The sequence below is a fragment of the Herpailurus yagouaroundi genome, unplaced genomic scaffold (assembly GCF_014898765.1).
Source record: "Herpailurus yagouaroundi ecotype Mexico unplaced genomic scaffold, PumYag 182, whole genome shotgun sequence".
NCBI lineage: Eukaryota > Metazoa > Chordata > Mammalia > Carnivora > Felidae > Herpailurus > Herpailurus yagouaroundi.
In genome coordinates, this window is record NW_024412413.1 from 31,053,593 (window position 1) to 31,067,524 (window position 13,932).

Genomic DNA, 13,932 nt, shown 5'->3' on the forward strand with positions numbered 1-13,932 from the left:
TGCACCCCTTACATCAAGGAGAAAGGGCCAGAATTCTATTTGTATGTGTAGCTGTCTGTAGGAGCAGGGATCAGCCTTGCATTGATATGGTCACAAATCTCAATGCCTCACAATGGCTTTTGGAACAAATGAATGACATGTGTAATAAGGGGCTGTATCTAGGTTTCTGTTTTCAGGTAGTAAGAATTCTTCAACTGCCAGCAGTAAAAATGAAGTGTTCTTTCTGAAGTAGTTTCAAACCAAAGGAGATTCAAATACCTGCAAAATCACAGTGTAAATGTACCTACCACATGTAAATTTAGATGAAAGGTATTGAATGACAATGTATTCTCCTTTAGCTTTATGGTTGAAATATTAAATGTTTGTGATCACTTTACTATTATCACTTTAATTTTTGTACAATCCAAAAGTCAAATTAACAGCTCTCTCAATGTCTCAATGATGTCTTGATGTCATATGTAGGGGTATGAATAAGGGAATTATAGTAATGCTTATAATATTATAGGCATAGTAATATAGCTATTATATACACTATATTATATACATAGTATATATGGTTGTGTACATGGTATATAATATACTATATGCTATATTATATGTATAACATATATTATGTTATGTTACTACCATGTAGTAATTGTTATCGTACTAATATCTAGCATTTCCGGGGATTATTTTGTGCGAGGCACCACGCTAAGTGTTTTACTTAAGTTGATTTACTTGATACGCATGTGAATCTATGTGGGTTATTATTCCCTTTTTGCCCACCAAAAGGTGAAAAGGAGGAAACTAAGGACCATAGAGGAGCCCAAAAACACATAGCTAGTATACAGTAGAGACAGTACTTGTATGCATACCGAAATTCCAACTCCTGCACTTTATTGCTAACGACCAAAAGTTTATCAGTGGCCACAAATTTGGAAAAATTATTTAAAAATTAATATCATTTCTGTTTAGCTTTTTATTAGCCAGATATAACTTTTGTTGATTAGAAGTTTAAAAAATCATATTTGCTAAGACTGGATTCTTGTTAGAAAACATTTGTGAAAGTAAGGTTTAACTGTGAAATTGAAACACGCTCTATTTTCCTGAGGGTGCACTTAAGGTCACTTTTACTCGTGCAAGCTAACAATTACTCCCAGTAGGTCAGAGGCATATGGCTAATGAGTTATTCGCCACTGGTGGCAGCAATGATGGGGAATCTGGTTTTATAATCTAATCTTTCAGAGATCTCAGGCAAGTGGCAAGAAAAGACAGAGAATCTGTTTTGTTAAACTTTTTTAAAATGTTTATTTTTGAGAGAGAGACAGCGAGAGAGCATGCACACATGCAAATGGGGGAGAGGCAGAGAGAGAGACACAGAGAATCCGAAGCAGGCTCCAGGTTCCAAGTTGTCAGCACAGAGCCCTATGGGGCTCAAACCCACAAACCATGAGATCATGACCTGAGCCAAAGTTGGACACTTAACTGATGAAGCCACCCAGGCATCCCTTGTTAAACTTTTTTTTTTTTAATTTTTTTTTTCAACGTTTATTTATTTATTTGGGACAGAGAGAGACAGAGCATGAACGGGGGAGGGGCAGAGAGAGAGGGAGACACAGAATCGGAAACAGGCTCCAGGCTCTGAGCCATCAGCCCAGAGCCCGACGCGGGGCTCGAACTCACGGACCGCGAGATCGTGACCTGGCTGAAGTCGGACCCTTAACCGACTGCGCCACCCAGGCGCCCCTTGTTAAACTTTTTAAAAAAAGTTTATAGTTATTTATTTTGTGGGGGAGGGAGGAGGGGCAGAGATCGAGAGAGAGAGAGAGAGAGAGAGAGAGAGAGAGAGAGAATCCCAAGCAGGCTCCTCACTCAGCACAGAGCCCAATGCAGAACTCAATCCCACAAACTGTGAGATCATGGCCTGAGCCAAAATCAAGAGTCAAAGGCTTAACTGACTGAGCCACCCAGGCGCCCCTGTTAACCTTTTGAAAATTTGTTTGGCTGTTTGTCCCTTTGTGAACTTAAGTTATTTAAAGAAATATTTCAGTCCCTTTGGAAAGGAGAAGACACTTAGATGTGGACAAGTGTGTTTTTGTCTGTCTTTAGTTTTATTTGTCTTTAGTTCTGTCTTTAGTTTTGACCCACGGCTGAGGTTGTGCAATAAGTTCTCTGTGTTTCTAAGTGACTGTGTTTGAGAAAAGCCTGAACTTTTTCTTGACAGACTGTATCTTCCTCAAATGGCCACAACAGTTTCTCTCATCCAACATGTTCTTGGCACTCCTCCTTTTGAGAAGTGAGGTCTATGTTCTGCACCCTTAAATTTGAGCAGATTTGTATTATGGTATGACATCATATGATTTGTAAAGCTAGTTGATAAAAGGTGATATGATATGTTCCTAAAATGGGGCCCACCACCATGCTGTGAGAAAGCCCAAGCCACTCATGTAGAAAGACCCACATGAGAGGAACCAATGACCCAGCTCTCAGCCCTTGTTAAGCTCACAGCCAACCGTCGCTTATCAGCCATGTGAGAAGTGCATCCTCCAACCCTCAGCCAAGCTACCCCAACCAACACTGCCTGCCAAGTTCTGCCCAAATTGTAGATTTGTGATCCAGATAACTAACTGATAGTTATTGTCTCTAGCTGCTATGTTTTATACTGGGTTGTTAAGCAGCAATAAATAACTGAAGCGTCTCTAATCAAATGAATGTGAAGTATCCTCCTGTCTCTAGAGGATAGTAATCAATTAAATTCTAAAGTCTCAAAATAAAAGTTCTCTGTTCTGATTGGGTAATAGAGATCCACGAATGTTTATATAAATCTACTATTCCCCAAGCTCCACATTTTTATATTCTCATTATCTTATATTTTAAATAATAATCCAAATTCATATAAATAAGGTGAATCTTAGGACAAAAGTATATGGATTTAATCATTTTGCTTTATAAAATGATTTTGGGTAGTGTCTTTTCTGGACTTTATCAATGTGGAGTAGAAAACAAGCATATATTTTATTTCATATGACATTTGCATTTTTTAATTGAAGAAATTACTTAATCTGGACTCCTTAACATTCCAATACTGTTTTACCAATCAGATAAGCCCACATTATTTCCTACTGCTACCTCCATATAACATTGAAAATTTTTAATTTTTTTTTAAAGTTTATTTATTTAAAAAAAAAAATTTTTTTTTTCAACGTTTATTTATTTTTGGGACAGAGAGAGACAGAGCATGAATGGGGGAGGGGCAGAGAGGGAGGGAGACACAGAATCGGAAACAGGCTCCAGGCTCTGAGCCATCAGCCCAGAGCCCGACGCGGGGCTTGAACTCACGGAACGCGAGATCGTGACCTGGCTGAAGTCGGACGCTTAACCGACTGCGCCACCCAGGCGCCCCAAAAGTTTATTTATTTTTGAGAGAGAGAGAGAGCACTCCCGGGATGCTAGTGAGCATGGTGGGGGGAGGGGCAGAGAGAGGGAGACACAGAATCCGAAGCAGGCTCTGGGCTCTGAGCTATCACCACAGAGCTCAACGTGGGGCCAGAACTCACCAACTGTGAGATCATGACCTGAGCTGAAGTTGGACGCTCAACTGACTGAGCCACCTACGCACCCCTACACTGAAAATTAAAAAAAAAAAAAAAAAAAAAATGTAAAATCATGTGTTCAACTAAACTGAATTACACTTTTAACAAATGTTTTTTTTTTTTTAATTTTTTTAAACGTTTATTTATTTTTGAGACAGAGAGAGACAGAGAATGAACGGGGAAGGGGCAGAGAGAGAGGGAGACACAGAATTGGAAGCAGGCTCCAGGCTCTGAGCCATCAGCCCAGAGCCGATGCGGGGCTCGAACTCATGGACCACGAGATCGTGACCCGAGCTGAAGTTGGACGCTTAACCGACTGAGCCACCCAGGGGCCCCAACAAATGTTTTTATATAAATAATTATATTCTGTAGTCTGTCAGCTTAAATAAAATTTCCAAAATCTGTAGTTGATTAAGTATTTTGTCAAAAATTCTTTAAGTAGTATTATACCAGGGTAATTCAAGGAAAATCTTGGATCCATAGATAATTTTTAAGTAATGTAGAATACTAAAACATTGGCCACCAAACATTGTTTTAATACATATATTATTTTGCCATATTTTTATTTTTACATGTCATGGTCATATTGATACATTTTTGCTTTAAAGAAGGTATGAAAGGAATTGGTGTAGGGACACCTGGGTGGCTCAGTTGGTTAAGCGTCAGATTCTTGGTTTCTGTTTAGGTCATTATCTCATGGTTTGTGAGTTCAAGCCCCACATTGGGCTCTGCACTGACAGTGTGGAGCCTGCTTGGGACTCTCTCTTCTTCCCTTATCCTATTACACACTCTCTCTCTCAAAAGAGAAAGGAAGAAAGAAAGAAAGAAAGGAAGGAAGGAAGGAAGGAAGGAAGGAAGGAAGGAAGGAGGAAGGAAGGAAGGAAGGAAGGAAGGAAGGAAGGGAGGAAGGAAGGGAGGAAGGAAGGAAAGAAGGAAGGGAGGAGGAAGGAAGGAAGGAAGGAAAGAAAGAAAGAAAGAAAGAAAGAAAGAAAGAAAGAAAGAAGGAAAGAAAGAAAGGAATTGGTGTGGCCATAGGGAGTGGTATTATGCTATTCCAAGAGAAACTTTTATTCCTCTCCATTCATGAGGCTTGTTAATATGCTAAAATGCTTGTTTATGACACACAGTTATCAATTACCTATCTCCCAGGTCTTTCGGTGGCAAAGTAGTTCATCTGGCTAAAACTATAACTAATATGGACAATTGTAAAGGAAAACCTCACTCTTTGTTCTGTGTTTCTCCTATTACTTCACACTCCACCACACTCACACCACTTGTGACACCAGGTATATGGGCTCTTTTTCCCCTACACCGTAGCAATTCTCTGTGATATCAGCTGGGCATCCTACAATTTGATTCAATTTTGACACTAACTGGAGTTGGGATAGACACGAATTCAGCCCCACAGGACTGCCCCACTGGTGCAAGTAGGAGGTCCCCAGGTTACCCACAACTTATGTCTGACTTGGTTACAAATCAGAGTTTCCCATGACCTCCTTCTCCCTGGATTTGATTATTTGCTAGAACAGCTCACAGAAGGCAGGAAAACACTTATGTTTACCAGTTTATTATACAGTAAAGCACATGGTAAGAGATACAGATGAACAGCCAGATGAAGAGATACATACATAGGGTGAGGTCTGGAGGGGTCCCAAGTGCAGGAGCAGGAGCTGGGGTGCTCCACTTTTCTAATATGTAGATGTTAGAAGCTCTCCAAACTCCATCTCTAGGGATTTTTATGGAGGCTTCATCACATAGGCATTACAGATCATTAACTCAACTTCCAGCTTCTCTCTGGAGAATGGGGGGTAGGGCTGAAAGTTTCAGGCTTGGTCTTTCTGGCATTCCTTTAGGAGCCCACCAAGAGTCACCTCATTAGAGTAAATGACACTCCTATCATACAGGATATTCCAAGGAATCTAGGAGCTCTGTGTCAGGAACCAGGGTCAAAGACCAAATATTAGAACAAAAAATGCCTTAGTGCTCTTACCAGTTAGGAAATTACAGGGGTTTTAGAAATTCTGTGCTAGGAACCAGTGGCAGAGACCTATATATATTTTTTCTTTTATTTCACAGTGATCAAGATGATGTTAGAAACCATAATGACAAAGGAGCACAGCTGTGTATCAATGTAATGGATGTGCCTTGGTTTATCAAGAGTAAAAGAGCATAGTTTTGACTCAAAGTAAAGTCAGGTTATTCAGAATATGAAAGAGGACAGTAAAAGACAAAATTTGCATGGATATAGGAAGTTATAGAAGGCTTGTAGAAAGTAAATTTTACTTCCTTGGTTTATAATCTCTAAAAATAATGAACCTGAAAAAAAGTAATAGAAATGCTAAATTTCAGCAAAATTTATTTAACTTTGAAGGAGTTATCCAAAAAATAATTTATAAAAATGGAGCTTGTGTATCTTTTACTGCTAAACATTATATTCATGCAACACTAAAATTTGGTTTTCTCGCTTTGAAAATTATGAGTGTGACTTGGCATATTTTACTCTTTGCAGATGTAATAAAAGTTTTTCCTTTACCTTTCATGCAATTTCCTCCATAGATATTCTGTATCTTGCTATTATTAAAAAGCAAAGAGCTCTTTACTTAAAAGAGCTAATGTTGCTTACAGTTGTGTACTTAAAGTATATTATTGTTATTCTTTTTTTAAATTTTTTAAATGTTTATTTACTTTTGAGATAGAGACAGAGCATGAGTGGAGGAGGGGTAGAGAGAGAGGGAGACACAGAATCTGAAGCAGGCTCTAGGCTCTGAGCTGTCAGCACAGAGCTCGACACGGGGCTCGACATGGGGCTCGAACTCACGAGCTGTGAGATCATGGCCTGAGCCGAAGTCGGAAGCTTAACCGACTGAGCCACCCAGGCACCCCTATTATTGTTATTCTTTATGACAAATAGCCAAATGTTCCATGATTTATGTTTTACATATCCATGATCCTAACTTAACCAAGTGACCAAATCTATTTTTTTCCATGATTATTTTCATTTTATTTATTTGAGAGAGAGAGAGAGTGCAGGGGAGAGGGGCAAAGGGAGAGAAAGAGAGAGAAAAAGAGAGAAAGAGAGAGAGAGAGTTCAAGCAGGCTCCATGCCCAGCACGGAGCCTGACATGGGGTTCAATCCCATGACCCTGGTATCATGACCTGAGCTGAAATCAAGACTTGGTTGCTCAACAAGCACCCAGATGCCCTGACCAAATCTATTTTAGTAACTCCTTTGTTTTGTCTTCCAAGACAAGACCCTAAATACAGGGCAGGGCAGGGGAAATTCAATATATCTTTTACACTTGAAATTATATTGAGTCCTCCCAGGGAGTATAAGAGCAATCACTAAATTCATTCTTTTACCTTATAAAAAGAGGGATGCTAGAAATGATTAGCTTTGTTCAGTACATTCAATATTTCTTAAGTAGTTCAGTGCTACAGTTAAGAGCTATAAATTGTCTTAGGAGGGAAGAATTATCAACACAAAAGAGAAGCCCAATCCCAGGCTCCTCTATGTCTCTCTCAGGCCGGGAGCATGAACAAATACTGGGACCTTGATGAGAGAGGAATTCATCCATAGGTATAGGTACTGCAAATGAAACTTATAGAGATAAATTTCTCAGGGTTGGTTTTGTAGCCTCTGGATCAAGGGCAAACAACATAGAGGCTTTTCAAAGTACAATCCTAGATTCCTTATACATATTGTCCCATGAAAGGTAATTCTCTGGCATTAGTAATTTTTTATTTTTAAATTAAAAAAAAACTATTATTGAAGTATAGTTGACATACAGTGTTGTATTAGTTTCAGGCGTACAACATAGTGATTTGACAATTCAGTAATTTCTTAACACTATATGGCTTTATACATTCAAGGAGGCTAACATCATGTGTTATATCTATGTAAATGGGATAGCCAGAACACAATAAGACCGTCATTTTGTGTGTGTGTGTGTGTGTGTGTGTGTGTGTGTGTGTGTGTTGTATTCATGGCTAATTATGAATGATCTTTGGAGATTATTCATGATCATAAAGGTGTCTGCTAAGAAAAATGATTCCAAACTTGAAAATAAGAAAAATAGGGGGAAGCATGTCTGTCTTTTCAATACTATAAGAGAACATTCTTTAACAGGCCTACCCCCAAATCATTTACCTAATATTTAGGCAATTGTTAGACTTGCTATTCACTTTTGATTAAATGTCCAGATTTTGTGAATTTACATGTTCACTTAGTAAATAGAAAAATCATATAATTTGTCTTCAAAACCAGGATGCTATTAATCATTCCACAACAGTGTCCGGTGGTGAAGCAAATGATTTCTGAGTCACAAAATAGAAAATCCCAAAGATTATCACCCTGGAGGATATTAATTAATTTTGTATCTAACTTAGCAAGTATATTTAAAATTTTTTAATGTTTTTATTTATTTTTTGAAAGAGAGAGACAGAGTTACAGAGTGCAAGTGGGAGAGGGGCAGAGAGAGAAGGAGACACAGAATCTGAAGCAGGCTCCAGGCTCTGAGCTGTCAGCACAGAGCCCAATGTAGGGCTCGAACTCACGAGCCGTGACATCATGACCTAAGCCAAAGTCAGACACCCAGCTGACTGAGCCACCCAGGCGTCCTGCAATTGTATTTAAATGAGTAAAAATACCCACTTCAAGTGCTCTTCAAACCATTTTCACCATCTGCTGTTTCCTTAATTAAAGTGTTGAATATATAAACATCATTTTTTTTAATGTTTTGAAATTATGCTTTGACAGACATTTCACAAAGTGTATCCTGGGGTATTCCAATCCCAAGAGGTGTTTTATGGGGAAAATGACTCCATGTACACCCTCTTGCCTCTGAGGACATTTCACACACACACACACACACACACACACACACACACACACACACCTGCATTTCCTAAATGTACTTGACCCTGGCAGCCCTCTCCTTTCTATTTTTCCCTTTGGTTATTATGTATCCGTCATGTCTTATTGGCATTTTCTCCAAAATGCATGCTGAATCGATCTACCTGTCTCCAATCCCAATAACCCCATCTTACTTACAGTCACTATTCTCTCTTGCCTACGTTCAGCAATGGTCTGAAACACGGGTCTCTGCTTCTGCTTCTCTTCCACACATTTTTCACAGTGGTAAGTGATCTTGCAAAAATAAAATCATGTCACGTTTTTACTTCTTTAAAGCTTTCCACTTGCTTCCCACTGCACTCAAACTAAAATCCAGGCGTCCTCCCTGCCACACCCTACATGAGGTGCCTGTGCTCGTCCCTCTCTGTCACCCTCTGTACTCTCTGTCCACCAGCCTCCCTCCTCTTCCTAGGGCTCTCTGTGCTTCTTCCCCTGAAGGGTTTTGCTTTCTATGATGGTCTCCCTCCAGATTTTACAGGATGGTTTCTTAGTTTAAACGTCATGTCCTCAGAGAGGCCTCCCTGACCACCTAGTTCAAAATAGACCCTCCATTTATACAAACAAGCAAAGTAAAAGAAAAGCTTGATTTAAGGGTGCTGAAAATATGTTGTGCTCTAAGCGTCTCATGTTCTTTACTGTAGGATCACCTGGAAATCCACCATTCAATCTTTTGAAGACTACTTTTGTCCTCTTGAAATACATGAATTCCTAGAAGGATTAAGGTGAAGATGGGTGGGAAAAAACTCGTGGCTGGGAACAGGAGCTGGGCCTGTAGACAGGCTTCATGTGGCCTAAACAAGCTAAATACTTGAATTATTGCCAACATTTAAACATTCAGAGGTTTTCAAGTGACTATCTCTGTGTTGAGAGCAAGCCGACTTTCTTCCTTAGTGACCATGCTGAGAAAGGACAGCACTGGTTGATTCGTGACACTCTTAGAAGTTCCCTGCCTGCACTTTGCCACCCCTCATGTTAGGCTGCCATTATTGCATATGTAATAATGGATTCACTGAGAGCATTGTGTGCCTAGCAACTTGGGCAAGACTTCTGAGCTTTCTTATAGGTAGGGAGATGGTAATAAAAATAATAGGGTTACAGTTAATTACAGATGTACAATCTGAGTCTTAGAAAGGAATTTAGAGACTATCTAGTTACCCTCCCTCTCAATGGAAGTACTATTTAATCTTTATGATCATGTTTTGAAGACAGTAATATTATTCCCTCCTGGATGAGGAAAGGGGTCCTCAGAGATCACAAAGCTAGCGAGTGGCAGAGTCTGGCCCCTAACTCACAGGAATGCGTTCCTAGTCCAGAGTCCTTTCCACCATATTCCACTGCTTCCCTACATGAATGTGGGTTTTGTGTGGAGGCAGTGGGAGAAGGTGGCAACAGCCAATATGTATCTCTGCTCAGTTCTCAGGGCTCTAGATCCTTTCTCCAGACTTTGACTCCAGGCACACTTCTTGACCCTCTGTGTCACTAGTTTAAGAACCAAGTAATGTGCCTGCCCTTGATTTAAATTGGGATCTTCTGGCTCATGTTTCTCTCTTGTTACTGTTATTTTTCGTTCTGCTCACTCTATGTCTTTTTTTCCCAGATATTGTTTTAGTCAATATAGATTTTTCATTGATTGTTCCAACTTCATTGAGATGTAATTGACATATAACATTGTATAGGTTTAAGATATACAAATATTGATTTGATATGCATATAATGCAAAATGATTTTCACAGTAGCATTAGTTTATGCCTCCATTCCCTATCATAATTATCATTTCTTCATTGTGGTGAGAACACTTAAGGTCTATTCTCTTAGTAACTTTCAAGTATACAATATTTTTATTTTTTAAATTTAAATTCAAGTTAGTTACCATACAGTGTAGTCTTGGCTTCAGGAGTAGAACCCAGTGATTCATCTCTTGCATATGACACCCAGAGCATATCTCAACAAGTGCCCTCCTTCATGTCCATCACCCATTTAGCCCACACCCCCACCAACTTCCCCTTCAGCAGCCCTCGGTGGGTTCAAGTATATTGTATTTTTAAAGTATTTTTTAAAAATGTCAGTACTTCTATGTAGTTAGCTAATATACAGTGCAATAGTAATTTCAGGAGTAGAACTTAGTGAATCATTACTTACACACAATACCCAGTGCTCATCACAGTTAGGGCCCTCCTAATGCCCATCACCCATCTAGCCCATCCCCTACCCACCTCCCTCCATCAACCCTCAGTTTGCTCTCAACAAATATAAGAGTTTCTTGTGGTTGCTTCCCTCTCTTCTCCCCTCCCCCAACTTCCCATATGTTCACTTGTTTTGTTTCTTAAATTCCACATATGAGTGAAATCATATGTATTTGTCTTTCTCTGATTGACTTACTTCACTTAGCATAATATTCTCGAGCTCCATCCACATCGTTGCAAATGATATTTCATTCTTTCTGATGGCTGCGTAATATTCCGCTGTATATGTACACCACCTCTTCTTTATCCATTCACCAGTTTATGGGCATTTGAGCTTTTTCTACAGTTTGGCTATTGTTGATAATCTGCTATAAACATCGAGGGTGCATGTAGCTCTTCAAATCTGTATTTTTGTGTCTTTGGGTAAATACAAAATAGTGCAATTGCTGGATTGAGGGTAGTTCTATATTTAGTTTTTTGAGGAATCTTCATACTGTTCTCCAGAGTGGCCGCACCAGTTTGCACTCCCACCAACAGTGGACAAATATTCCCTTTTCTACATATTCTTTCCAACACTTGTTATTTCTTATCTTTTTGATGACAACCATTCTAACAGCTGTGAAGTAATATCTCCTTGTGTTTTGATGTGTATTTCCCTGGTTATTAGTGGTGTGGGGTATCTTTTCCTGTACCTGTTGGCCATTTGTAGGTCTTTGGAAAAATGCCTATTCAGGTCCTCAGCCCTCTTTTTAATTGAATCCTTTTTTCCCTCTTAAGGTGCATGAGTTCCTTAAATATTTTGGGAATTAACTGCTTATCTTCACAAAAATTGTATAAGTTAGATTTTTTTATTATGCTTTTTTTTACAAATGAGGAAACAGAGGTGCAGAGGTGTTAATTAACTTGCCCAAGGCCACAAAATAAGTACATGGTAGAGCAGGTCTTTGATCCCAGGTAGTGTGAATAGCACACCCACGCTCTTAACCACAGCACTGCATGTGGAATCAATGTGAGAAAATGATTCTAGGTATGAGGAAAAAAGGAACTCAATCCATTGTACCCTACAGTCCAGATTACTTAAAACAGTATATAAGAAGTAATGGGGAAAAAATGGGTAGCTATAGAATTTCTACACAAAGGAAAATCTTGGGTGGAAATCTGGTGAAGTAGTTGCTAAGGATTTCTTCTTGATGTCTCACTTACATAGTGAGCACTCCATTTTAACTCAATATATTATATTTGAGGTGGCATGGCAGCAGTGGAAGGGGCAGGCAAGAGCCAATGAATAGGCATGAGTAAGGGCTCCCAAAGCTAGCTCTTTCATTGTCAAATCTGGAAGATTTAGCTGGGGCAAGAGCATGCATGGCCTTAGATGTTGAACTAGCTAAAGTAAATATGACTAATCTGGGGTTTGGGTGCAGAATAAATCGGTATAAAAGGATGATGAAGGGTCATGAGGGGAAGAGAGGGGAGTTGGGGATTAACTGTAGTAGACTAATAGGTATTAAGAGCTCAGCTAGAGTAGGGGCCACAAGTATACAAAGGAAGAGACAGTAGAAAGCTGTACCTTATGACCGACATGGGCATGAGGAAGTGGAACAAAGTTGACTCTAACATTTTGAAACTAAGGGACTAGAAGTTTGATAGAATGATTAACAGAAATGGAAGCACATGACACCATGCTGATTTGTCTCAGGGTCTCTCATGAAGTTGTCATCAAGATGCCAGCCATGGCTACAGTCTCTGAAAACTTGACTTGAGACTTCCAACCTCACTCATGGTTATTGGCAACAGGCTTTAGTTCCTCACTGGCTGTTGCTTAGAAGATCATTACCAAGAGGCCCCTCTTGGAGGCTGGCTACCACTGGGTACATGGAAGTACAAAGAAAGAAGTCTTACTCACCTATTTGGGGTGGGGAAGTAGGCTATGGTAATACATTACATTGTTTTTCTTAAAAATATCCGTGGTAAATGCTTTTAAAATCAGTAGCTTTTGGTGAGGCATCAGGGCATTAGTGCCTGAAGGATAGAAAGAAGTCTCTCAAAATATGATGAGTTTTCCAAAATAAAATGTTGTATTACTGGACAGCCCAACAAGAGCTACAACTTAAAGTTATTGCAATCTGGCTTTTAGGCTCTTTGACACACTTGTCATAGATTATCTGATCAAATGTCTTAGTGAGAAGAGCCATTCTGAAATATTTTATTTATGTTTAGTAGAATACAAATGATATATTTATTTATATTATTTCCTATTTTAATGTTATTTATTATATTATTTATCATATATATCTTATATCTTACCACCTTTTTTTTCCTACTCTCCAGTCCAGTATTTCCAAAAGAGTGGCCAAAAAAACATCCCATTAGCATGATGACCCAAATGAATGGAATTGACAAAGTTACTATTTTGGGATGGTGGAACACACACATCAGTATATTAAATATTCTGAAAAGTCCTACAGTAAACAAAGTGACCTCAGTTTATTTGGCTACAATTTTTTTTTAACATAATACATAATACCTTAATATTCAGCTGAATTAGTGTTCCTTAGGAAACTCTTTGGAAAAAAAAAAGATGACCTAATCCTTCCCCTCTCTTCAACTTTTTTTTTTTTTTAATTGGGTGTATGGTTGATACTCAGTGTTACATTACATTGGTTTCAGGTATAAGACAGTGACTCTTCCTTGATTTTTGTTCCCGTTATGTTGCTGAAAACTACCACGGTAGCCTTCCCCCGGGTCATCTGCTTTTATCCTTCCTGCCCAATCCATTTTTTTAATGTTTATTTATTTTTAAGAGAGAGAGAGAGAGGGAGGGAGAGAGCACAGGCAGAAGAAGGGTAGAGAGAGAGGGGGAGTCACAGAATCCGAAGCAGGCTCCAGGCTCTGAGCTGTCAGCACAGAGCCCGACACGGGGCTTGAACTCAGGAACCGTAAGATCACGACCTGAGCCGGAGTTGGACGCTTAACCAACTCAGCCACCTAGGCACCCTGCCCAATCCAGTTTTAAATAATCAACATGGTTGTTCTCCTAAAACAAAATCTCATCATAACTCTCTCCCTTTTAAAACCGTCTGATAGCACTTAGGACCAGGTGCAAACTCTTTAACCTGGCTTGAAAGATCTGTCTGTTGCTTCCCAGTCTGGAATCCTACTGTCTTTCTGTGCAAGTTCTGCAACAGCTATATGAATTCCCAGAGCCCCTCAGGTGTAGCATGTTCTCTCACCCTGCCATGGTTTTTTTCCTAAAAAGTCTCTT

General features: G+C 39.3%; 1 long non-coding RNA gene across 1 annotated transcript in view; it reads left to right on the forward strand.

Annotated features, from left to right (window-relative positions):
- Positions 1-203: 203 nt before the first annotated feature.
- The window catches only part of LOC121041060 (uncharacterized), a 32,802-nt gene continuing 19,073 nt past the window's right edge, over positions 204-13,932 (forward strand). Inside the window, exon 1 of the long non-coding RNA XR_005795548.1 lies at positions 204-309. This is a non-coding gene — a long non-coding RNA (uncharacterized LOC121041060). The remainder of the gene's footprint in view (positions 310-13,932) is intronic.